Consider the following 26365-nt stretch of genomic DNA (forward strand, 5'->3'; position numbering starts at 1 on the left):
TTTTGTTGCCTTCATTCCCGCCGCCCATACTCCATACTCGCCAACAAGCCCATACCCCCCCTCCCACACAATTCTCTCTCTCTCTCTCTCTCTCTCTCTCTCTCTCTCTCTCTCTCTCTCTCTCTCTCTCTCTCTCTCTCTCTCTCTCTCTCTCTCTCTCTCTCTCTCTCTCTCTCTCTCTCTCTCTCTCTCTCTCTCTCTCTCTCTCTCTCTCTTCCTTCCTTCCCTTCCTTCCTTCTTCCTCCATCCTCCTCTTCCTCCGTCCATCCCTTCCTTCTTCTCTTCTCTCTTTCTCTCTTCCCTCTATTCCCTTCTTCCTTTCTTCTTTTCTTCCTTCTTTGCTTTCATCATTTCCTTCATTCCTCTTTTCTCTCCGTCTCTCAGTTCTCTCCTCCTCCTCCTCCTCCTCCTCCTGCTCCTCTTCCTCTCTCCCTCCCTCCCTTTGGTACGCTTCCATACACCCTTTCACTTACCTCTCATCACTTTCCTCCATTTTTCTTCCTCCTCCTCCTCCTCCTCCTCCTCCATGACTTTCCTCCACCTTCCTTACCTATATGACATACCTCCACTTTTTCCTTCTCTCTCTCTCTCTCTCTCTCTCTCTCTCTCTCTCTCTCTCTCTCTCTCTCTCTCTCTCTCTCTCTCTCTCTCTCTCTCTCTCTCTCTCTCTCTCTCTCTCTGTCTTCCTCCATTTTCCTTCCTTTTATGACTTCTCTCCACTTTTCTTCTCCTCACAACTCTCCTCAGACCACCTTTATTCTCATTGTGTTTTTCTCTCTCTCTCTCTCTCTCTCTCTCTCTCTCTCTCTCTCTCTCTCTCTCTCTCTCTCTCTCTCTCTCTCTCTCTCTCTCTCTCTCTCTCTCTCTCTCTCTCTCTCTCTCTTCTTCGTCTTTTTTTACTTCGTCTTCTTTTTAGGTTTTCGTTTTCTTCTTTTTTTTTTTTTTTTTTTTTTTGGGGGCGCCATTCCTTGTTCTGTCTAGATGTTTTTTTCCTTCCTTTTTTCTGTCTAAGTTTTTTTAATGTGTGTGTGTGTGTGTGTGTGTGTGTGTGTGTGTGTGTGTGTGTGTGTGTGTGTGTGTGTGTGTGTGTGTGTGTGTGTGTGTGTGTGTGTGTGTGTGTGTGTGTGTGTCTGTGCGTCTATCTTTCTGTCTGTCTATCTCTCTCTCTCTCTCTCTCTCTCTCTCTCTCTCTCTCTCTCTCTCTCTCTCTCTCTCTCTCTCTCTCTCTCTCTCTCTCTCTCACTTATCTCTTATCCATAATTCCTATCTACCAGTTCCTCTTACCGCAATTCATTTTTCTTATCCTTTCTCCAGTTTCTTTCTTACATCACTGCCCTTCCATGAGATTCCACGACCATCTCCTTCTCTAATTTTTCTTTACCTTTCACAGCTTACCTCTTCTCTCAGTCGCCTAAGCTGCCTGCCTCTGCTACACTCGCTGCCGGTGACTCAACTAGTGTTCTGTATGACCCAGCGTTTCATTCAACTTAGCCCGTATTCAGAATTGCCTTACTCTCTCACCACGACAGTTTTCCAAGGCCACAGAGACAGCTAGCCGGGTATTTCAAGGCAGTTTCTTCTTATGCTCAACTTGAAATCTTGCCTATCCATCACTAGAATCATTAAAGTATTACCGAGAACATGAGTATTTCCAACTAGATCTTTTGGAAAATGGTGGTGGTGAGAGCAATGCGTTTCAAAATATGGGCTTTCATGAAGAGGCAAGCAGTGGTAAGGTAATATGCACTCTTTTTCTATATTGGTGATTAATAGGGGACGTTTTTAGAAGATTCTGTGAGTTACTTAGGTAAATTATTTTTCTCTTTGGTTCTATTTTATGCACTGTGTAAATAAAAGTTTGTTGATAATTGACTGAATTCCTCCTTAACCCTTTCAGTACCATGACGCGTTTCCATATTCATTCAGGTTACTATTTGGTGATTTTATACAGCTCTAGAAACTTATGCAGGGATTAAAATAGTGAAGACTGTGGCCATTAATCTTCTGACCTCCATAGACCCTTCCTAATGTCAATAAAATGGTCTAATCATATACAAATCTCAAGGTAAAAATGTGTCCCAGTACTAAAGGGGTTGATATTGATTAGTGTGTGAGAAAGTATTTGATCAGCGTCTGTTGGTGATCTTTCCATTGATAGTTTTGTTCGGCTGTATCTTAATTAATGTGTGCAGTCAAAAAAAAGGGGACCGCCGTGGTACAGTGGAACCTTGCGTGCTTTGGTGTCCGAGAGGTCTCCAAGCGCACGGGTTCGAATCCTGTCCACAGTCCGAGTGTACGTTGGGGTTCCTCACTCGGGGCAACGGTTTCATAGCGGGTGGGCTTTGAGATACGAGGTACCCTAAAAAGTATCCCCTTTAGCCCAGAAATTCCCGTGAAAAGCCCACATGGTATAAAAAAGAAAAGCAAGATCCAGCACTGAAGGAACTCCCTGTCTGCTCCTGTATTTCCATCTATCTATGACTATGAAGCCAATTTAGAGAGGGAGGTTCAAAGACATTCACCCCTTTCTTTTGGCTAACTCCCTTGACCCTGTTTGGCGACTGGCATCTCAGTGAACCTTTTAGTTTAACCTCTTCAGTACTGGGAATTTTCATCTTGTTTTATGAGTATTATTAAACGATTTTATTGATATTAGGTAGGGTCTGTGGAGGTCTGAAGATTAATGGACACAGTCTTCACTATTTTAATCTCCCACATACGTTTCTAAAGCTAAATTCATCAAATATGGAAATGCGTCATGGTGCTGAAGGGGTTAATCGTTTTTGCTGCTCTTGGTCAGTTTTCCTCTCTTACATAACACAAACGCACTAAAAAAGGACCGCGCGTTGTGATATTGATTAGTGTGAGAGGAAACATTTGAGCACCGTCCGTCAATGATCTAAATGATGTTTGTGTTCGGCCGGTGAGTGACTGCTGCCTAGTGTGACTGACAGCCGCCGCAGTGACTGATCGCCGCGGACTGTTGTTGACTGTTGACCTCTTCAGTACCATGACGCGTTTCCATATTCACTCTGCTTAGTATTTGGTGATTCTATACAGCTTCAGAAACTTGGATGGGGATTAGAATAGTGAAAACTGTAGCCATTAATCTTCCAACTTCCATAAACCCTTTCTAATTTCAATAAAATCATCTAGTCGTACCCAAAACTCATGGCAATAAATGCGTCCCAGTACTGAAGGGGTTAAATAGCTAGTCCTGGTGTAGGCGGTGACTGTGGTGGTGACTGTGGTGGTGACTGGCGGTGACTGTGACTGGCGGACTCCTTTCACCATCATACCCATTCACTTCCAGCCGTTGTTTTCCTCTTTTTTTCCCTTTTTTCCGTCGATTTCCTCCACCTTGTTTCCTTCCCATTGTCTGTTTTCCTCACTACCACGTTTATCCTTTCCTCCCTCCGTCTCTCCTCTCTCTCTATGGTGCGTCGCTCTCCTCCAATGGCGTCTCTCCCTCTGTCTGTCTGTCTGTCTGTCTGTGTGTGTGTGTGTGTGTGTGTGTGTGTGTGTGTGTGTGTGTGTGTGTGTGTGTGTGTGTGTGTGTGTGTGTGTGTGTGTGTGTCTCGTTGGCTCCCCTACAATGGAAGTCCTTTCGTTCTGCTACAGACGATTTTCTGTCTATTGCCTTCTACATTGCCTCCTTTTCCACTCCCCTCACCCTATTCCCGCCCTCTCTCTCTCTCTCTCTCTCTCTCTCTCTCTCTCTCTCTCTCTCTCTCTCTCTCTCTCTCTCTCTCTCCACTGCACGCGTTCCATTTCTTCTCTATTTTCTTTCTTTTCTTTCTTTCTTTCTTTCTTTTACTTTTCTTTCTTCATCTGTCACAGTTGTACACATCTCTCTCTCTCTCTCTCTCTCTCTCTCTCTCTCTCTCTCTCTCTCTCTCTCTCTCTCTCTCTCTCTCTCTCTCTCTCTCTCTCTCTCTCTCTCTCTCTCTCTCTCTCTCTCTCTCTCTAACCAGTGCATGAATCACACTTACTTATTTAACACACACACACACACACACACACACACACACACACACACACACACACACACACACACACACACACACACACACACACACACACACACACACACACACACACTTCTTACAATATATCTCCTATGCCGCCCACACTATCCAAACCCACCACACTCACATTACACACCCACACGCCCACACGCCCACGATCATGACCCTTATTACACCCACGCCATCTACCACACACACCACCACGCCCCCCTCGCTCATTCCAGCACCACGAGACCACGCCCCCTGCCACCCACCCACGCCCTCTCTTCGCCCCCCTGGCGTTCCTGGCTTTCCTTTCATAAATCCGATCCATAGGACATGAAGCCCGACCTCCGTCACTTTTTTAGACAGGACGTCACTTTTTCCCCGCGGGGCTTGAGGCGGGGAGGCCCTGGACAGTTTTACGATCCACCGATGCTCCGGGGGTGAAGGATGGGCAGGGGGGTTTTGGGGGATTTCGGGGGGCGAGGGGAGAGATAGAGGGTGACCGGAAGAGATAAAGAAGAGGAAGGGAAGTGAAGATAAAGGAACGTTAAGGGTGAGACGGAGGGAAGAGGGAAGAGTGCATGAGGGAAGTGTGAGGAGGAGGAGGAGGAGGGAAGGATGGTGAAGGAAGAAAGGAAGGTGTGTTAGGGGAGTGTGCTGTGAGTGAGGGATGGAGTGAGGGGAGTGGGCGGGCTGAGGGAGAAGCGTGTGCGTGTGTGTGCCGGGCTGACGAGACAAAAGGTGCGAATGGAGACTGACAGGACGACGCGGCGAGTCCAGGCGAGGCGGGCGACAGGTGGCCTCGTGATGGACAGGGCGGCGGAGGGCGAGGGACGTGGGCGAGAGTGACGAGAACTGGCGATAAAGAACTAAAGAACCTAACCAAACCTAACCAAACCAAAAATCCCCCCAAAAAACTAATAAAAAAGAGAGAGAAAGAGAAGGAAAGAAAAAGAAACTCACAACGGAGCCAAGTCAGCAGCGAGGAACAAACACAGGAGGGTCATTATAGTCCGTCTCTTCGCATCTAAATATCACGGACAAACACTCTGAGCGGGACTCACAAGAGGAGGAGAACCTTACGAGGACGCAGGTGGAGGGGAACTAATTGATTGGGATGGAAAGAAGAGGCAAGAAAGACACGGTAAAAGAAAGAGAGAAGAAAGAGAGAGGGAGAGCGGCCAGACAAATGGGTCGAGAAGAGAGGGAAGAGAGGCAGACTGATTGATGGCGAGAAGGAGGAGGAAGTGAAGGTGGAGGAGGAAGAGGAGGAAGAAGAAGAGGAGGAGGAGGAAGAAGAGGAAGAGGGGAAGTGGGAGTAGGAAGAGGGGAAAGGGGAACGATTGGGAGATGGAGGAAGAGAGGAGGAGGTAGAGGAAGATGTAGGTCGAAAGAAAAAAGAAGAGAAAAGAAGACAAGGAAGATGACTAGGAGAGCAGGGAGGAGAAGATCGAGAAGGAAGAAAAGGAAGAATGGAGAAGGATGAGGGTGAGGAGGAGGAGGAGGAGGAGGAGGAGGAGGAGGAGGAGGAGGTGGAGGTAGCTGGACTTGCACTGGTATGTGGGGGAAGACAATACTACTTCTCTCTGCCTCTCAACTGCCATCACAGCTCGTCATTCATAGTTTGAGCTACAACTTGACCGTCAGATGCTTACTGTATGTTACTAGTAAGGACCTAATGTCTCGCCCTCCTCCTCCTCCTCCTCCTCCTCCTCCTCCTCCTCCTCCTCATCTTCCTCTGCAGCATTCCTCTTCTTTTTCCCTGCAACAACTTACAGTAGTCATCAGTATGTAATAGAAAACATCTACACACACACACACACACACACACACACACACACACACACACACACACACACACACACACACACACACCTTTTCTCTACCTGTCCGCGCCGTCTCCTGCTGTCGCCGCCGCCGCTGTGGGTCCGCGTCCTCACACATGAGCGCCGCGCCGTCAAAACGAAATTAGTGAGTTGAAAACATTTCCTCTCGGTGAAAAAGCTAATGTGGTAATGAGCACCGCAAATGTAAAACAGTGTGTCCATTATTCAGTGACACTCGAGAATTTGTTTATTTTTCTGCGGATGAAGCATTTTTCGGTATTGTTTACAAATTATGCATTTATTTATTTTGCGTAGCATTAACCGTCTCTGATTTCCATACATCTGTGCTTCATCCTGTTGTCTTTTATGTTGTTACGTGTTTTTGTTTCTATTATTCCACGATATTGGCAACCCTGCTCCTGCCGGTGTGGCGCACGTCAGCGGCGTAATGAGGTGCAGTGTCCTGTGTCGCGCCGCTCTGTTTCCCTGGAGGGCCGCCGCCTCATGCTCTCTGTAGGATGGATCCTGGAGCATCCTCAGTATTTGGTGCACGCCATCAGAGGGGACCAGCGATACTTGAAAGTCTTTAAACTATACACGGATAAGTCATGTGCAGATGTTGATCGCTCTGTGAGGTGGTTGATCTCAATCTTACGTCCTCTGATCTGCTTGTGAGAGACGCGAAACATAACAACAGTAAGATTGTAGCAGATTAGAAGACTTAGATAGGAGGGAAAGCATTAGATGCAGTGGAAGTCAGGGCAGCAGGTTACTCGACTATACTGAACATAGTTATATGTAGTAAGACTGAGATCCTTGAGAAATTTCGCTTTGGTCGTTGAAGTGCACTGCCAAAGAAGCTTATGTATGAACTCGGCCTTGCTTTTAAGCAGTCATATGTGTGTGCGTTGTGGCCTTGGTGGTGAAGAGAGCGCTGAAAGAAGGCTCCTTACCAAGAGTTTCGAAGACTTTGGCGACAGTGTTGTTGGAGTTTGCATGCGATAGGAGGAATGTGCATCCCAATCTTAAGTGTCAGAACTGTGCGTGCTTAAAGAGGCGGTAACTTTGTTGTCAAGACTGCCTGTGGAGACCAGACGACGCGGCGTATCAGGTGTTAGATCAGACCAGGATACGAGTAACAATGGCAATAAATAAAGACACTACACACAGAGACACCACCATTGCAAAGAGATGGGAAAAACCAGAACAACCTCAAACACTGAGCAGCAACACAATGCAAAGGCTGAACAGGGAGCAACGACATGGATAACAGCAAGGCGAGGACGGACACCACTGGGGGCGAGGCAAGGCGCGAGTCAGCAGCAACAAGGAGCAGCAGTCCAGCAGCAGGCGGGGCTGAGCGGAGTAGCGGAGTGGAGCATGACTGGTGGCGTGCGCCTTGGCCCCACTCTTACCTTCCACCGCTGCTCCCATACCCCCAGGACCCCGCGTCAGACCTGACAAGGCGGATTACACCACACGGTCCAGCTCCGCCTCCCCCACGCCTCCTGGGACTCGCGTTACCATTATCACGCCCGCAACATCCACCGCCACTTTTATGGCCGGGACGCCGCAGGAGCCCAGCCCTTACGTCATGGCTGCGCCCCCGCCGACAGTGCCGCCGCCTCACCCACTGCCAACACCATTGCCTCCCTGATTACTACACCTGTACCACCACCATCACTACCACCATCACCACCACCATCCCGATCACTACCATCATCGTTATAACGGCTGTGGTCTCCATCCATCAGTGTTACCACCACCGCACCGCCGCCACTGTTGCCATCATAAATGCTTGCTCCAACGCCGCCACTGAGCACAGGTGACGATGAAGGAAGGGAAAGAAAAGTAAATGATGCAGGAGTGGAATCGTTGGAAGAAGAAATAAAAAGAGGAGGGAGAGCAGGAAAAGAAATGAGATGATAACAATAACAATAAAAATGGAAAAAAATACATACGTGGTACATATATCTAGTCTTTCTCTCTCCTCCAAGAAAGGGTTAGCTAAGACAAGGCACAGTCGTCCTTCGCACTGCAGGGAAAGAGAGAGTCCGGCATTCACTCTACGGGATCACTCACTCACCTTGTCAATAATAATGATGATACTGCTAATAAAATAGTAGTGATATTAATAATAATAATAATAATAATAATAATAATAATAATAATAATAATAATAACAACAATAATAATAATAATAATAATAATAATAATAATAATAATAATAATAATAATAATAATAATAATAATAATAATAATAATGATAAAAATAATAATAATAACAATGATAAAAATGATATCAACAACACCTCCATTATTCCTGCTTCACTCATTCGCATTCCTACAGTCACTACCACCCCCAGCTCCTCCCCCCCATTCCCGCCTGAGCGTGGTCGTCATCATCGCGGAGACACGACCTGTCGAATATTAATATTGTCAAAGAAGATACTTTCCACTTTTCACGTGTCACGCATCAGTTAAAGGAGACACAGCGCGCGACAAATTAAAGCTTCATCGTCAGTCGTTCCACTGCCACCGCCACCTCCACTACCACCGCCGCCACCACCACCACCTCCTGCGGTGCCTCCCTCCGGCTGGTCCTCCCGTCGCCTCCCCGTCGGCCGTGCGGCAAAATGACAGCAGAATTGAGTTACATCCCGAATCCCTGACGCCTGACAGATTTTACTGTGGAACAATCTGCTCTAAATACTGCCACCAGTTGCTCGCGCAGGCAGGCCGAGGGTCGCCGCAGGTGAGTGTCAGCCTCGCGGGGTTTTGGAGGCAAGGATGGCGGCGGTGGTGGCGGTGGTGGTGGCGGCTTCCACACCACCAATACTCACTCTGTTTGCAAGTGTCACTAGGAATCAGAAGTTGTCCTTCTTTATGAGCATGAAGCTAAATGAAGCAAGAGAGTCTGAGACCAGATGGAAGAAGCAATTGATTCATTTAAAGAATAGTTTCAGCAGGATCGGCGCAGCATGGCCGGCTGGACACAGCTGGTGCCCAAGGGAGACTGGTGGCTGTGTCTCAGCTGTGACACGTCGGATTGCTGCTGGGATGAGCAGTAATCTCAGACTGTCAGTTTGTTTGTCACTGCGTTTATCAATTTCTGGTGGTGGGTTGGCGGCGCCGTGGCTGGATCAGGTGGCCGTCCCGCCTATTCCCTGGCGGTGCCCAGTCATTCCTGCTTCTCCTCCGTGCCTCCCCCGCGCCCTCAAGTCATCAACCTCCTTCACACTATTCCTCTTTCTTCGTGCTTTGAAATATACACTCAATCTCTGTCTAGAATTGTGACTTTTCATCAAATGGCGTGAACGGATTTATAACATGGTGTCTGTATTCAAGCGGACAGTTTGCCTTCAGTACGGTGCCTTTGAAAAGTTACCCTCTACCAACTGCGATAGTCGAAAAGATCAAATAATAGGCATTTGGGATGCATAATTATCTTTTGCTCTCCTGATGGGACGAGAAGTCACCGGGAAACCACCGCTGACTAATGCCTAATAACGCCACAGAACACTCCCCGCACCGCGCCGCCTGGCTGGTGTCCTGCCGCCGCCAAGCGAGGCTCTCCCTGACACCCCAGAATCGGAGTGACGCAGGGAAATCGTGTTGCAAATCCCGTGAATGGCCGGCGGTGATTTAGGCCACTAATGCAAAGCCTGAGTGTCAGGTGACTGTTGGGCTGCGAGCGGCGAGGCCCGGCCCGGGTGGCCCGTCAGCCCCGCCGCCCTCATTACCATCACAAAGCACAACCTGTCCAGAATTACTGTTTACATACGGATATATTTACCCCGCTTGTACAGAATAAATTTACCCTAAAATAGTTATATGGAAATTGAAAAGTAATTTTGTCAACATAAATAAAATGAAGAGTGCGATTATTCGTGTTTTTGATTAAGAACAACGGTCTTTTCCTTCCCCGGGGAGTATTACACCGGATGACGAGTGTGCAGGGGAGCAGAGGTCACACACACACACACACACACACACACACACACACACACACACACACACACACACACACACACACACACGTGTCCACAAGGTGACGTCGGCATGGTCACTCCTGCCACAGCACGGACGGGCCTGCCGGTCACCAGTACAGCTGCCAGGGCGGCCCGGGAGGCGTGATTGCTTTCGTAAGGACCCACCACTGCGGAGGATTGCTGTTGTTGTTGTTGTTGTTGTTGTTGTTGTTGTTGTTGTTGTTGTTGTTGTTGTTGTTGTTGTTGTTATTGTTGTGTTGTTGTGTTGTTATTGCTGTGTTGTTGTGTTGTTATTGCTGTGTTGTTGTGTTGTTATTGTACTGTTATTTTGTTGTTGTTGCTATAGTTGCTGCCTTGGTTGTGGTGGTGGTTAATAGCAATAGTAGAGTATAGTGCTAGTAGTAGTAGTAGTAGTAGTAGTAGTAGTAGTAGTAGTAGTAGTACTAGTAGCAGTAGTAATGGTTGTTGTCACTTCCTCTTCTGATGCTGCTGCTGGTGCTACTTTGTGTGTGTGTGTGTGTGTGTGTGTGTGTGTGTGTGTGTGTGTGTGTGTATCATCTCCCATGGGTTGCCTCATCAGTGTCAGCAGCGGGCGTGTCCATTCTGTGGCAGTCACACACTGACCTGCAGTTACAGTGAGGGCGGGCACGGCTGCCACCAGCAGAGCACACGAATGGAGTGATGGCGTAAGTCTCTGTTAAGAAGAAAATTCTTACTGCATGTAGACCTGTTGTCCTTGTGAGTGATAAACAAATCAGGTGTTGCAGCGATCTATTCATGGTGTTAGTGCGGCGTCCCCACGTGCGGGTGTTGGGTATAACAGCAACTCATATCAACATTTACCCCCGAGCGTCTCTGATGATAACCTTCCTTGATGGTGTGGTTTGTGGCTCATCTTTCTATCGCATTCCCAGGGGTTACAAACTTTCTGAACTTTTGTGCAGGGCTTCCTTGTGCTGCTCACTTCCTGGGTCCTGTCTGCTGGCTCAGACCAGTGCGGACACAACAGTGGGCGCGTCAGCCAGTGTTTGTGGGATGATGCAGCACGTCCTGAACGCCATGTCGTTCGTGTTGAATGTTACCACTTTCCTTCCACCTCAGCTTTGTTGCTCACTGTTGTCATCGCGATCTCCGGCACCGCAAGCACTGCTGTCGCTACATAGTCGCCCATTGCAATACAGCGTAGAAACGTGTCCAGTCGTCCGGGGAATGGCTTCGCCTCAGGCCACCTCCACCTGGCTCAGCGGAAGCAGACGAACTCTGTAATCCAGTGTGCTTCATCCGCTCTGTGCTGCACCCTTGCAAAGGAGGCCTCCAGGACAGGCTGTTCTCAGTGATGCCGAAGTATCACTGAGAGCGATGTAAAGGAAAACCCCGCACATATTTATATATCAGTCATTCTCTCTCTCTCTCTCTCTCTCTCTCTCTCTCTCTCTCTCTCTCTCTCTCTCTCTCTCTCTCTCTCTCTCTCTCTCTCTCTCTCTCTCTCTATCTATATATATATATATATATATATATATATATATATATATATATATATATATATATATATATATATATATATATATATATATATATATATATATATATATATATATATATATATATATATATATATATATATATATATATATATATATATATATATATATATATATATATATATATATATATATATATATATATATATATATATATATATATATATATATATATATATATATATATATATATATATATATATATATATATATATATATATATATATATATATATATATATATATATATATATATATATATATATATATATATATATATATATATATATATATATATATATATAATTTTTCTAAAGTGGATATGTTTTCAAATTGAATTATTATGGCTCGCTTGGTAATCGCGAACGCTTCGATGTTCATGAATTTGTTGGTATGATTGTTAGAAAGGTTTGCAGCTTCTCCCTGTCAGTCGCGCGTTGTATGATGCAGAGCTTTACCTGAGGGAGGGAGTTGTGTGGCGTGTTGGATGTCATGGGGAAGAAGGAATCACAAGTGTTCTGTCAGGCACCACCTCCTGCAGCACGGCCATACGTGAGTTATTGATGGCGGCGGCGTGTAGTTTGCTGGCTCAACCCTCCGCTCTATGTACTTTTTTGGTCTTTGTTTGTGGTCATCGCCCTCTCCTGCGTCTGCCTCGCGAAGGGTAACATTATGTACCATACAGTGCGTGCGGGGTTCCTCCCTTGATGCGGAAGTCATGTGTTTGCTTCATCTCAGCTTTGCCTGGACGCTGGCATAACTTTGTTCCTGGCCGTCACAGTGACTCATACTGACATCATTGTATTCAGAATGCTACTGCCACACAATGATGACGCTCACAATCTCCAGTTGATCAAGATAAGGCAAAGCTAGTTTTTCCTTTCTGTGTTCTATATTTCTCTCTCAGCTGACGAATATTTTTCCGACAGAGACGCACAGCCTGCATGAGGTGCGCTAAACCCTGTTGCTTGATGGGAGCTTGGTTGTCAGCCCAAGTATCATGATTGTTTCTGCTGTTATAAATGCAGCTCACGTTTGAAAGGTATCTTTAGGCCACTGTAGGTTGGCGTCGTCACTATATGAGTGTCTGCACTGCTCGACAGCCTTGAGGTGGCAGGCGACAAGGCAGCATCGGGGGGCACTAGGACGGCGGCGGCGGCGACCAGATGGGATCGGAAGGACGTATCCTCTCACTGTTGGTATTCCGGCGCGGCAGTGAATGCATGACGTATGGCTCGCTCACAAAGTTGACTACTGTCTGATAATGTGAAGCCGTGACAGTGTGTGTGATTTACAGGCATCGCTATCTGTATATACGGGGCGGGGAGGAGGCGAGGCACAGGGACGAGGAGGCGGCAGAAAGGCAAGAGACAGTGAAGACGAGAGAGAGAGAGAGAGAGAGAGAGAGAGAGAGAGAGAGAGAGAGAGAGAGAGAGAGAGATAAACAAAATACAGCACTGGAAAAGGAAGAAAATAGACAAATACCACATACTGACTCATGCTTGTCGAGTGAGCGCTGCTGTCCTTTTCCATCCCCTGTATAGCATTCACTAAGAGACTTCTGTTTCGTCACCTGCTACGTCACCACCCTAATGGACCTGACCCGGCAGACCCCACAATTCCATGGTGCCTCGCTGCCTTACCGTCATACTTCCCTCACCTCCACGGCCTCCTGCAGCGCCAGTGTGTGTGGAGCGGCAGGGTCTCTCCACAGGTTATAGCAGTAAATTTGACATCCTCCTGGAAGTACGCCAGTGGTCTTTATGCGCGGCAGGTGGAGTGGCAAACACCTTACCGCTCTTCATTGGGGCCGGGCGTGTGTTTGTCTCCTATACACTCGCCGACCCAGTACACATGTTTGCATATACGTCTACTTTTTGTGGTAATCGCCGCCCTTGGAGACGACGGGAATCGGCCAATTAACCGAAATTAGAGTATTGGTTATCCGGCGCGGTGCTCTATTGAAATACATTACGCGAGAGTCGTTATCTTCATTACGTGAAGTTCCCGTTAAGTGAAGTTCGATTCACTGAGTTCTTCCATACGGCAATTAATCCCCATTAGCAGAGGCGGCGAGGCGACCCACCGAGATGGATGCCGCGGCAGTGAGGGAACGCGGTTGAAGAAGTGAGTGGGCTACGAAGAGTATCCACACTGTTCTTCCTTTACGTGTGTGTGTGGTGACATGTAGAGTCTCCAGGGTTACGCAAATGTTCTAATCATGTATCATTACACATCATGAACACGTCACTTCAGGGCATGTTAATCAAAACACAATATTTCTAACTCTAGTTTTCGTTTTTGGTTAAAGAGAGCGTGCACGAGTGTTTCCATCGGTTCATAAACACCACCAACTAAAACAGTTATAAATTTTCGTAATGTTGACACACACACACACACACACACACACACACACACACACACACACACACACACACAGCAATCACACCAAATATGTTCCCTCCTGTAAGACGTCCTCAGTCAACCTGGCGTGACATCCAAAGCCACGCCCTGACGCCCCTACAGCGGTCCCCAGCAACAGCGGTGGTGAATCCTTGACAAAGACAGGATGATGGTGTTCCTCGTTATTCTGTCACCAGTATTTCTTAACCTGGTGTTCATCGATAGCCGAGATGTGGGAGAGGAGGCTGTAGAGCACGGGGGATCATTTACAAGGTTCACGTGAAAAATATTGCAGGTAGGGAGCGAAGGTTACTCTTCAATGCTATACAGTGAAGGGCGCGAGGACTTATAGATGGAACGATGTGGGGTCATTACTTTGTCGGCCATAGGAACAATACACCTTTATCCCTCCAGCAGCAGTGCAGGGAGGCTGAGCAGCGGTGTCTGGGAGGCAGGGAGGGGAGGGGCGCTGCTGAGGGGGAGGCTCCGGCGGGAGTAAGAAGGAGAAACCCATTGTGGTAGTAATCTTGGTGTGGCGCGGGGGAACGTGAGTCCTGGCGATGTGAGTGACAGGTCCATCCCCTGCTGGCTCCCGCGCCCTGCCATCACCTCCTATGCCTCGCCACATGTCATCCCGCCCACACCAAGGTTTTTGGCCGCTCCTCACCACCATCACCACCACCACCACCACCACCTCCACCACCACCACCCATCTACCTGCCTGTGGTGTGTGTGTGTGTGTGTGTGTGTGTGTGTGTGTGTGTGTGTGTGTGTGTGTGTGTGCGCGCGCATGTCATCTTTTTTAGAGCAACTATCACTATGCATCGCCCCTGATTGGTTTGATACTAACTCTTTCAGGATTGGGACGCATTTTTACGTGAGTTTTGTGTACGATTAGACTTGTTTTAATGACATTAGGAAGTGTCTATGGAGATCAGAAGATTAATGGCCAAAGTCTTCAGTATTCTAATCCCTCCACATAAGTTTGTGAAGCTGCATAAAATCAACAGATAGCAAGCAGAATAAATATGAAAACTCGTCATGGTGCTGAAGAGGTTAAGTAATGTTAGCCATGCAGTAATCCCTGTCTCACGTATACTAATAGCTAACGTTATGCAAACTAGAAACCTACATGCTTGTTCACTAAGTCACAGATCAAGAAGCGGTCTGTATATCGTTTCCCATTTTCTTATCTTGACCTTTATTTTTCTATTTCCTCGCGTCTACAGTCTAGGGAACGTGATGAACAGAACGCATCACCCACGCTTCAGAATTCAGCTTATTGTGTGCAGGGGTGGATTAGTGTGGGAGCCGCGCGACACACACCACCGTGGTATATAAGGCCATATTCAGAAACGCCTTGCTCTTTCACCGCGACAATTTTTCAAGTCCCTAGAGACGACTAGCGGGGTTTTCAAGGCAGTTTCTCCTTATGATAAGCTAGAAATCTTGCTAATCCATCACCAGAACTATAAAACTACCCTAATGAACATGAGTATCTTCAACTAGAGCCTTTGAAAATAGTCGTTTCTGCATATTGCTATCCTGGACGGGCGGCGAGGCTGATGGCAGAGGAAGAATAAGGAAAAGGAGAGGAAAGAACGTCAAACAAAGATCACCACATGAAAAAGGAGGAAAAGTATAGAAGAGAAAAGATAACGAGCAGGGAAGGAGAAATTAGTGAGGTTGAAGGCAGGGAGAGAGAGAGAGAGTTGTAGATGTATGGGGCAGACGGAAGAATAAGGAAAAGGAGAGGAGAGAAGGTCAAACAAAGATCACTTGATTGGAAAGGTGGGGGAGTATAGAGAGGACGAGCAGGGAAGATAAGAGAAGGAAGGAGAAATGGGTGAGGTTGAAAGCTGGGAGAGGGAGGGTTGTAGGTGCATGGAGGAGGTGAAGTAGGGAGAGGGTTGGGATCCGTGACCTGATGGTGGCACAGATGTCGTTCCAGGCTGGGCGAGGCGGTTTGGTGCTTGACTGGCGGTGTGGTGCTGGTGGCTCAAGGTATTTCTGAGTTCACTATACATGGGTCTGGTGGCTGGTGCTGCTCATGTCACACTACTTCGTGGCCTTGTAATTGGTCTTCTTTTTCTTGTTCTTGTTATTTTTGATGCTTTGTTTTTTATTCTCCTCCTCCTCCTCCTCCTCCTCCTCCTCCTCCTCCTCCTCCTCCTCCTCCTCCTCCTCCTTATCATTATGAGAACACTGCCATAGTAAAAGGCGAAGCGTGTCACTCTGTCTTCAAGGTGGATGGTGTACAGGTTATGATGGACATACTGGTGATGATGATGATGACTTTATCATTGTGATCATCTCCACCTATTGTTATCACCATCATCTTCAGCGCCAACATACCAGAGCTTCTCCAAATCATCCTGCACCAGAGTATCGGTGGCATCACAGCTGGCACCTTCACCAGGTCTGCCCCGCCACCTTAGCGCCGCGGTCACGCTGCATCGCTCCCGCAGCGTCTCAGAGTTGCGAGGTCAGGTGGCAGGTAACCTCGTACCGCCGCCGCTACCGCCGTGGCCACCATCGTCACCATCATCAGGGCTCCGCCAAGTGGCCGGTAATGGAGAGACCTGTTAATGGAGATATAAACGGTCATTATCAGGGCGTGATTAATGGCTCCCACTAGCGGGTGGTGTTTACCCTGGCGGAGCAACACGGGCCGCGCCACGCCGGCCGGACTCGCGACCCGCCATCAACACCGTGACTTTATAATCCCAATATCGTAATCCAGCAGCCACTAAGGTATAGGGGCGGCTGAGCGGCGTAACCCCGCCGCCCTGGCTAAGTACCAGATACATTCACTTTACTGCCAGGGTTATTAAATGCAACTGTATGAAATTCCTCCCAGACGCTTAGCCTCCCCAGATCTCTTGCTAATGTAATTAAACCCAAGCTTAAAGAAAATTAAGTTGAATGTTAATCGGCGGTAACCCCGTGGCGGCGGCGGCTGTGGCGGCGGCGGCGTCAGTGGTAAAGAAGCTGAGTATCTCCGGTAATGGCGTCTAAGTCAACATTCCGGTGACCTTAACCGCCCTCATAACACTCCCTAAACCAAGAATGGCAGGTAAATCTTTGTAATATCTGGCTAGATTTTCCCCCAATCTTAGTAAACCACCCCGCCCGGAATATTAACCTCACTCCAAGGAAATACAACAACTATACTCTGTAAACGCAAGTGTAATCCAACTCCTCCTTTATCCAATCTTAGTAAATCAATCAAGAAATAATCTTAACTTGATCTAAATACAATCTCCCGGGATCCAGCGGCGCCGATACCTTGTTTCTCTCCTAAAGAGTAATCAAATTCTAGCGCAAAATGCCTGGAATATATGATGACTTGAAATTTCGGCCGCGATCAGCCTCAGCCCATTATCTTGTTTTATACGGCCGTTGAGCGAGACTTAATTACGTAAAGGCGAAAATTTAATTAAAACTTGATCTGATAAACCCATAGGGAGCTGCATTATGCTTCCGACCACAAAGAACGCTGAATGACACTCCCACACTCCGGTTTACTTTTCTCGGCCGCCGCACAATCTGGCGCTGTTGATTGCGGCTCCTATTTCGTGTTTTATCTCTCTTTATGGATATTCAGGTGCCTCTTGTTTCGGGAATCAGGGGAAGATTTTAAGCTTTGCAATTTTTATGCTCCGGGTGGCAACTTGCTTGCGGCGGCGGCTCCTCCACGGCAGTAGCTTCTCTTACGAGGATTTACTGTAGAATAACCTTCAATATTAATCTCATGCGGTGCACATAACCCCTAATGACGGGTTATTGGCCCCAGTGCTCATTATATAATTTTACCAGATCTTTACCGACGGCGGCGAGCTGAAGGCGAAGGGAGGGAGGGAGGGAGGGAGGGAGGGCGTGAGGGAGGGGGGAGGGCAGGGAGGCAGGGCTAAACCACGCTCACTCCTATTGGAAAATCAGCTAACAAACTTAGTAGTTACTTCTTTAAATCTATGAAACCTGAGGCAGGTTAGGTGTAAAAGTTGTGTGTGGTTGGCGCGTTAGGGAGCGTATAGAGGGCGTGTGGACAACAACAGCGGTGGTCCTGGCCCAGCAAACTGCCAATTCCCATCGCCATGACGGTTCCTCTCATTGGCAGCTGCACATTAACCCGCCCATTAAGAAGTCCAGAATTTCCTCGTGCGGTCGTGTCAGGCGGGATGGGCCAACTGCTCATGTTCATTATTGACACTGATGCCCTTTATGGCGCGAGTGTTGCAGTTAGGAGCCCGGGGGGATATTGCTGCCACCGCCGCCGCTCCCCTGCACACGCCCGCCCGTCCGCGCCTTGTTTCCTTATACAGCCTTCCGCCACACCACCCTGCCTCTCCATCCCCATCCCCGCCCCCGCCTCCGTTCCCGTCCCTCCCTTCCCCCGAGACTCAGGATCCCCTCCCGCTTGTAACGGCGACCTGGCGTTGCTCCCGACCTCGTCAAGGCGAGCTCCTCCTTTCGCGGCCTCTGCTCCCCACTTTAGCAGCAGCAATGTCCCGGTGGTGGCTGCTTGTAATCCCGCCTCTAAACACCGCCTCTGTTCACACTTATTGCGTAATCTTGTGAAGCTCAGCGCCCCTCTGACTCCCTGTGACTTGAACTGTCTGCAGTACTATTTATGTTGGATGCTCCGGGCAGGTGATGGAGGAGGGCGAGGCTGCTTTCCGTGTCTCCCTCACTTCGCGGCCATTGCAGCGAGTAGTGGTGCACGGGGAGTGTCACTCGGACGGATGGTGATTGGCGGACACACAACATAATTTGTGTTTAAATGCATCATACAGACTAAGTGTATGTTTGTTTTAAGTGGTGGAGCGTAATGCGATGGTTGTTATGCAAATATAAACTGTACCCGCTTATTTTTATAGCGAGTTCAATACGTATTACTTTTCGTCCTAAAAATGGGTTGAGGTCGATCACACAGGCCGCGAGCGCTCCCGTGTCTGCATCACCTTACACACTAATGAAGGGGGAGGGAGTTTTATGAGTTGGCCGGTAATTATACTTTACGGAGCACGTCAGGGAATGCACGGCGAGCAGACACCCTCGTCATTCTCTCCGAGCCGCCGCCGCTGTTGAACATTCGTTATAGACTATATAAAGTGTCGGGGGTTGGGGGCGAGGAGGAGTCTTGCAGTCACCTCATCAACCCTGAGCGGCGAGCCTTGACCCCGTGACCCTTGTGACCCTTCCTCAATACATGATAGCAGCAATCATGTCTTAGAATAACTCGCTCGTTTCTTAAACCTTTTACTTACATTTTCTTGTATTTTGTCCCGCAGCTTGCTCAGTCCTTGGCTTGGCACATACGGCCTGATGAAGGTGACAGGTGGTATTGGTGAAATAGTGAGTGTTTCTTGTTAATTCCATGGGGCACGAAGGCTACACTCTGCTCCACATCACCAGGATAGAGTGAATACGTGTGGCTGCACCAAGGCATGCTATGGCCTCCCTACAGGTATCGCGAGACACTTAAGACAACCTTTCATGTTAATGCTGCCTCTTCACCAGTGACGCGCATCAGCCACACCTGTCCAGCGGCGCCACAGCTCTGCGCCACACTAATGATTTCCGCCACTCCTTTCCCTGCCCTTGGCCTGTGCGTGCCTTCACCGATGTGGGAGAACGAGGGCTACGGAACACATGTACAGGTCAAGGTAAATTGATTTAATCTAGTGATAAAGGAGTGAGGCGTTGTTAGGCGAGAGTCCGCGGCACATGTCTCAGCGCCAACGACTGTCACTCGCCGGGAGAGGACGGCAGCAGCACTTGAACCCTCGGTCCATACAGCAGTGGTGGCAGTTGCAGGTGTAACTTGGCATTAACAATGGTTACTGAGGTGGGCAGCTGAGGTAATGGGAGAGTGAGGCTTGCCTGATGGGGCGGCAGGCGGCCTCGGCTGCAGCGCCTCACCACTTGCTGGCCAGGTTAGGGAATGAAGGCCGCAGTTCATCCTTCTGCTGCGACACCGTCAGGACCACTGCTCTTACAAGGATAGCCTATATTTGATGGTGAAATGCTGCCACGTGCATTGCGACGAGCTTATAATGGTCACAAAATATGAAGTTCTTGTGCGCGCCTGAGAGAAAACAGGAGAGCTGGAGCGTCTCGCTGTGCTCGCTGTAAAGATTTTGATTTTATGTTATTTTAAGGAATCAGGTATCAAATCTCTCTCTCTCTCTCTCTCTCTCTCTCTCTCTCTCTCTCTCTCTCTCTCTCTCTCTCTCTCTCTCTCTCTCTCTCTCTCTCTCTCTCTCTCTCTATATATATATATATATATATATATATATATATATATATATATATATATATATATATATATATATATATATATATATATATATATATATATATATATATATATATATATATATATATATATATATCAATAAATAAACATGAAAATTGTATCTATTTAAATATATCCATTTATCTATCTATTTCATCTCTTTTTATCAATCTACTTATCTATCTATCTATATATATCTATCTATATGTATGTATGTATGTATGTATGTATGTAAGTATGTATGTATCTGTCTATCTACTATCTATCTATCAATCTATTTCTCTATCTCTATCTATTATCTAATGTCTATCTATCTGTCTATCTGTCCGTTAAAATATCTGTCTCCATCTCTCTCTGTCTGTCTCCACCCATGGACCCATCTCGCCACCCACACACCCGCCTCCCTTTCCTCTCCCGACCGGCATTACGTGCCTTGGGCGTGCCGGCAGCAGCGGGAAGCAGAATATGCACGTGGGGCCGGACAGTACAATACGACTCCTAACTGACTTGAGTGGGAAAAAGCACCTTTGAGGAGCCTTTATATACGGGCGCCATTTGCCTAATGACTGATGCAGGGTCACGTGCGGGCTGGAAGCAGCGGCTTGATGAATAAATTGACGGCCAGTGTAGCCAATTGTCGCCGCCGGGAATATCTTACACAAACACCTGGTGCATTATGGTTAATATTTCTCCGATGATTAGCCGAGGCCCCTTTAGTGGGTAGTTCGTAAGTGGGCGTGTTTGAGAGGCGCAGGAGATGGGGCTGCGGGGACGGCGAGGGGGCGAGGAGGGGACTGAGGGAGCTGAGCCGAGCTGCGATTTAATATTGTTGTGTTTGGCGTGCGGCTCAGCGTGACCAGAGAGAGAGAGAGAGAGAGAGAGAGAGAGAGAGAGAGAGAGAGAGAGAGAGAGAGAGAGAGCAGGGGGGCGTTGGTGCTCCTCTTCACGGGCGCCGCGTTGACCCATCAGTGATAATGTTTCAGTTTATTTACTGAGCCGCGAGGCCTCACCGCTGCTGCTGCTGCCTCACCAGAAAGGGAAGGGCCAGGCGCCTCCTCCTGGTGTTTGCTCCTCTGGGTGTTGAGGGTGACGGCGATTATTCTCTTTTTAATCAGTGAATGAATGACTTATAAGATTATGAACTATATCATCTAATAATTTGGTTTTCATATAGATGTGCAGTTAAAATATACAATTTGTTTACTTGTTCTCTTATTTACGTGTTGTTGATGCATGTCACTTAAGTGTTGTGGTAGAGTCTGTAGCCATCCGTGAGTGACGGAGTACGTTATCACATCACAGGTACGCGTATCACTGGCGTGGCGCAGGTCAACAAGGTGTCTCCCGTGGGTGTGGTGAGTGTGTCAGGGGGCGTGGTAGGCTGGTAGGCGGGTCAGTGTGCGGGACTTGCAGGTTTCTGAGGTAAGATGAAGCCGCCTCTCCATTAGTCTTTTAAAAGGCAGTAAAATAACTTTATGTGACTATTTCCGGAGTGAACATTCCTCGCACACGGAGACATACAGCGGCGGTAGGTGGCCCCTTCCTACCCTGCTAATGACAGCCGCCGCTGTTCTGGCAAAATTGTCGCTTCCACGGACTACTACTGGTGGTGACTCCCGGCTCTGGGGACGAGGAGGGGCGTGGACCGTTGCGAGCTTGTTTATCCAGCAAGGCGACAGGAGGTGGGCGACAAGGGAATACTTATAATATGGGAAGAAGACGCCATTCCTGGTGTGTTGGTTCCGTAGCCTTGTGTAATCTGTCTTGTTGCCTTGAAGGGAGTCACCGTCAAGCAAGGCGCTCCACGACCAGAAATAATGCTTGAGTGAAATGTTTCGGAAAGTATGAACGAAGACTGAGCATGTGTTTAATTGTCCAGAAACATGGTTCGTTATCTAGTCGGTGATGCTTCCGGCAGTCCGCTGCAGCAACCCTTCCGTCTTGGGGAGGGCTGTGTCCTGCGGTTGTCGTCTAAGTTTGTCCAGAGGGACCATGGCCCGTACTGCTGGCAGGCCTCCTGGCTGAAGTGTTTCGTTAGTGTTGTGGTGAGGCCGAGAGTGGGAGGCTTGGGACACCACATGATGGGGTGACGTGAGTCCTGCTCTGCACCAAGCACATGACGGTACTGCCTTTGCTGCCCACGAAACAGTGTTGCCACAATCAGCACGAATACAGACAGCAAGGGATAGTCTTATAGCGGCGTGCAGTGTTGCCAGCAGCCTCAGTCATCATAACAGCGTCACCAAGAAAGAGCGACCAGCAGTGTAGCCAACATTTTGGGCAAGTCAGACACATAAAGTGTGGCGGCCAGAGGCAAAAAAGACATTAGGGAGAATATTTTAGAGCAGCTTCCTCGCAGGTCAGTGTTTATTTTAAGAGGAATTTATTGTCTCAAGTGTGTTGTATCCATCATGCCGAGTTTGGTTAAACATTTTCCCCGCACCACCGACACTAACTCAGGCACATAGGCCGCCCTCTGCTGTGTGTATGTGTGTGTGTGTGTGTGTGTGTGTGTGTGTGAGAGAGAGAGAGAGAGAGAGTGAGTGTGTATGCTCGCTTCATGAAACGGAGGGTATATATGCCTGCATTGTATAGTGTAGCTTTCATGTTTGGTACATCATGTTCTCTATCGTTTATAACTACAAAAGAAAAGAGTTTGAGTCACCAACTTCCTAGGATCCGCTGGAGGGGAAGCGGTGGACGAGTGAGCAACTGAATGAGGGACGGAATAAAGACGGTGATAAGCTGCGCGACCCGTCACACACACACACACACACACACACACACACACACACACACACACACACACACACACACACACACACACACACACACACACACACACACACACACACACACACACACACACACACACACACACACACCCGGTAGCTCAGTGGTTAGAGCGCTGGCTTCACAAGCCAGAGGACCGAGGTTCGATTCCCCGGCCGGGTGGAGATATTTGGGTGTGTCTCCTTTCACGTGTAGCCCCTGTTCACCTAGCAGTGAGTAGGTACGGGATGTAAATCGAGGAGTTGTGACCTTGTTGTCCCGGTGTGTGGTGTGTGCCTGGTCTCAGGCCTATCCGAAGATCGGAAATAATGAGCTCTGAGCTCGTTCCGTAGGGTAACGTCTGGCTGTCTCGTCAGAGACTGCAGCAGATCAAACAGTGAAACACACACACACACACACACTGGGAGTTCATTCACTAGTACTTGAGTGTCTTATAAGAACTGCAGGCACGACTTTCCCTCTAGGTTTTGTTAATCTGCTTTGCTGCACTGGACAAAAAAAAGAGGATTAGGTTTCACTTATGGTAATTAGAACATAAGGGATAAAAACCTTATTCCTTTGTTAGACACTGAGGTATTCCTTCCGTGGGACGAGGCGTCGTGTGTGTGTCTCATGTCAACACAGAATCGTTCACGGCTTTGGAAGTGAGGGTGTCATTCACTTGCTGGAGATATGAGGAAAACAAATATTACGACTTCATAAGAAAAAAGCCTCAATTTTGTCCACTTCTCCAAATGTTCTGTCAGCGCGACATATTCCCCTCCCTACCTCCGTTGCCTCCTCTTCATCTCTTTCTCTCTCTCTCTCTCTCTCTCTCTCTCTCTCTCTCTCTCTCTCTCTCTCTCTCTCTCTCTCTCTCTCCTCCAGCAGCCTCAGTCCAGCGTCAGGGCAACCTCTGGCGGCCCCTCCACCACCTGGCCCACCGATCCACGATCCAAAAATAATAAAATAGTAAAACCTTCACCCCGTATAAAAAGATCGACAAAAGAGGTCCATATATTGGCCGTGCTTCCTTCAAATCGGTATCAGTCATAATGGCGCCATAAATACCTTCCTCTATGACCCGACGTCCTCCCGGCCTTGGAGGAGCGGCGCCCATCATCATCTTTGTGAGGCAGAGACACATTCCCCTCCTCATGTAGAGCAGACAGAGGATCCATATTTAAGGGCGGTCCTTTCCTCTTCCTGGTCACTGCTTACTAATCCAAAAGTAAGTAATCGACGACTGATAATGGTGACGCACCGTCGTTCGACGCTGACTCATGGTCACTCCGCGGCATCATGGCCTCCGATGGGCGCTGGGCAGCGGAAGAATGTGCGGCGATGCTGCTGCTTCCCCCGCTGCCTGGACTCCTGTGATCGAAGTGCTGCTCGTTGCGTTGCGGGGAGTCAGCGGGTGTCTCCAATAGGCCTTACCTTGACTTGTTAAGCTCTAACTTCATTTTCAATTACCCATGATCCAAATTGTTATGTGATATGAGGCTCGTGTCGTCCTGTTGTCACCCCGCTCACCAGCCTGCCTTGTCCTGGGTCGTGGGGAAGCAGGGCCGCTCAGCACCGCTCAGCCTCAAGGCTCGCCAAGCAAACTGTGTGAGTGAGCGGGGTGAGGGACTGAGGCACAAGACTACACGTACACTTCCCTGCACGGATTTACAATGGGGAATCTTTTACACACACACACACACACACACACACACACACACACACACACACACACACACACACACACTGGAGCAGCATAACTCCCAAGGCTGTAATCCCGAAAGCTCGTGGTGACGGCTACTTGACATCATTCACGTGCTCGTGGCAGAGGCCCTCCAGTCCCTCTGAAATAAAGTCTCTCCTTCCTCTCTCTCTCTCTCTCTCTCTCTCTCTCTCTCTCTCTCTCTCTCTCTCTCTCTCTCTCTCTCTCTCTCTCTCTCTCTCTCTCTCTCTCCTCGCCCTCCTCCTTTCCCCAGTTACATTAGGGGGAAAAACAGTCGAGGGAATATTTTAGAGGAAGCTTCCTGCAAGTCAGTATTTATCATGAGAGCAGAATTTGTGGCTGCTCTGGTCATCTGAGGTCATTTTTGTTCGTCACGGTTACCTGCGCACGTCACATAACTCAGCCGGGTCCGGCGACGCAGTTTAGCCACGACTGCGGCCTCGACACTGCTCGCTGGTATTCCCTGAGCGATTCTTTACCTTCGATGCCTGACCTCCGCGCGGCGCCTCATCACCAACCCGACCCTTTGCTTGCTTCCCTTCCTGCCTCGCCACCGCTGTCCTCAAGTGTGTGTGTGTGTGTGTGTGTGTGTGTGTGTGTGTGTGTGTGTGTGTGTGTGTGTGTGTGTGTGTGTGTGTGTGTGTACTGTCACTATAGAAATTTTTTGTTCCTCTACAGTAGCAGACATTTTTTTTTGTTTGAAAGTTCATCCTACATCGTCATATTTATCTTGACGCATCATCACTGTACGTTCGTTAGGTATCCTTGTATCTTATTCAGCATGTGTACTAGTTAAGCATAATATTGTCACGGTGTACGTACGTTGCAGTGTGATGAATGTTTAACCCATTTAGTACCATGCCGTGTTTTCATATTGATTTTGCTTACTATTTGCCGATTTTATGCATCTTCAGAAACTTATGGGGGGATTAAAATAGTAAAAATGCTGGACTTTTAACCTTCTGACCTCCATAGAACCTTGCTAGTGTAAATAAAATCGTCTAATCATACCCAAAAAATCAAGGTAAAGATACGTCTCAATTTGTTTTTAACCTTCTAATGTAAATAAAATCGTCTAATCACACCCAAAACTTCTGGCAAAAATACGTTACAGTATTGATGGGGTTAATCTTTTCTTTTTCTCTATTTCAGTATCTGCGAGCGTGTGCTGCGTGGTGTGGCTGGCGGTAAGTATAGTCAATAAGAACATTACGTACACGTCATCGGAAGCTCAGATGTAAAATCCCTGTGCTGGGAAGGAGATAGTGAGAGAGGGAGAGGTGGTGGGCGTAGTGAGGGCGATCCGATCCGGGAGAGTCTTGGTAACCTGCCGCACGCAACACAACATCCCCATTTTTTGGCGTAACACTCCACGATAAAGTTCAAGGCTGATGTTTCTTCATGTGCTGCACCAAAACACTTCAGGATTTTCAGAAAGAGAAAGTTACGATATCGCCGTACGAGAAACACTGCTTTATATAGCTTAATATAATTGCCTTTACTGCCGCGCTCTCAAGTTTTCTCTGTTAAAGTGGTAGATAAATTTGTTGTTTTTCGGGCCCTTGCGTTACGTATCGTCCTTTCTTCTCCACCACCACCACCACGACCACCACCACCACCACCAGGCTGCTCCTCCCTCAGCCAGCGAGAGGTACTGCCCACAGCCTGTTCTTTCTCCTTGATTTTTCTCTCCTTTGTTACGAGTACTTATGAACACACACACACACACACACACACACACACACACACACACACACACACACACACACACACACACACACACACCAATTTT

At 48.1% G+C, this 26365-nt stretch overlaps 1 long non-coding RNA gene across 1 annotated transcript in view; it reads left to right on the plus strand.

Moving 5' to 3' along the window:
• Positions 1-26365, plus strand: part of LOC123517063 — a 176072-nt gene that overhangs the window by 64967 nt on the left and 84740 nt on the right. Inside the window, exon 3 of the long non-coding RNA XR_006678381.1 lies at positions 25726-25760. This is a non-coding gene — a long non-coding RNA (uncharacterized LOC123517063). The remainder of the gene's footprint in view (positions 1-25725; positions 25761-26365) is intronic.

The sequence above is a fragment of the Portunus trituberculatus genome, chromosome 41 (genome assembly GCF_017591435.1).
Source record: "Portunus trituberculatus isolate SZX2019 chromosome 41, ASM1759143v1, whole genome shotgun sequence".
Lineage (NCBI taxonomy): Eukaryota > Metazoa > Arthropoda > Malacostraca > Decapoda > Portunidae > Portunus > Portunus trituberculatus.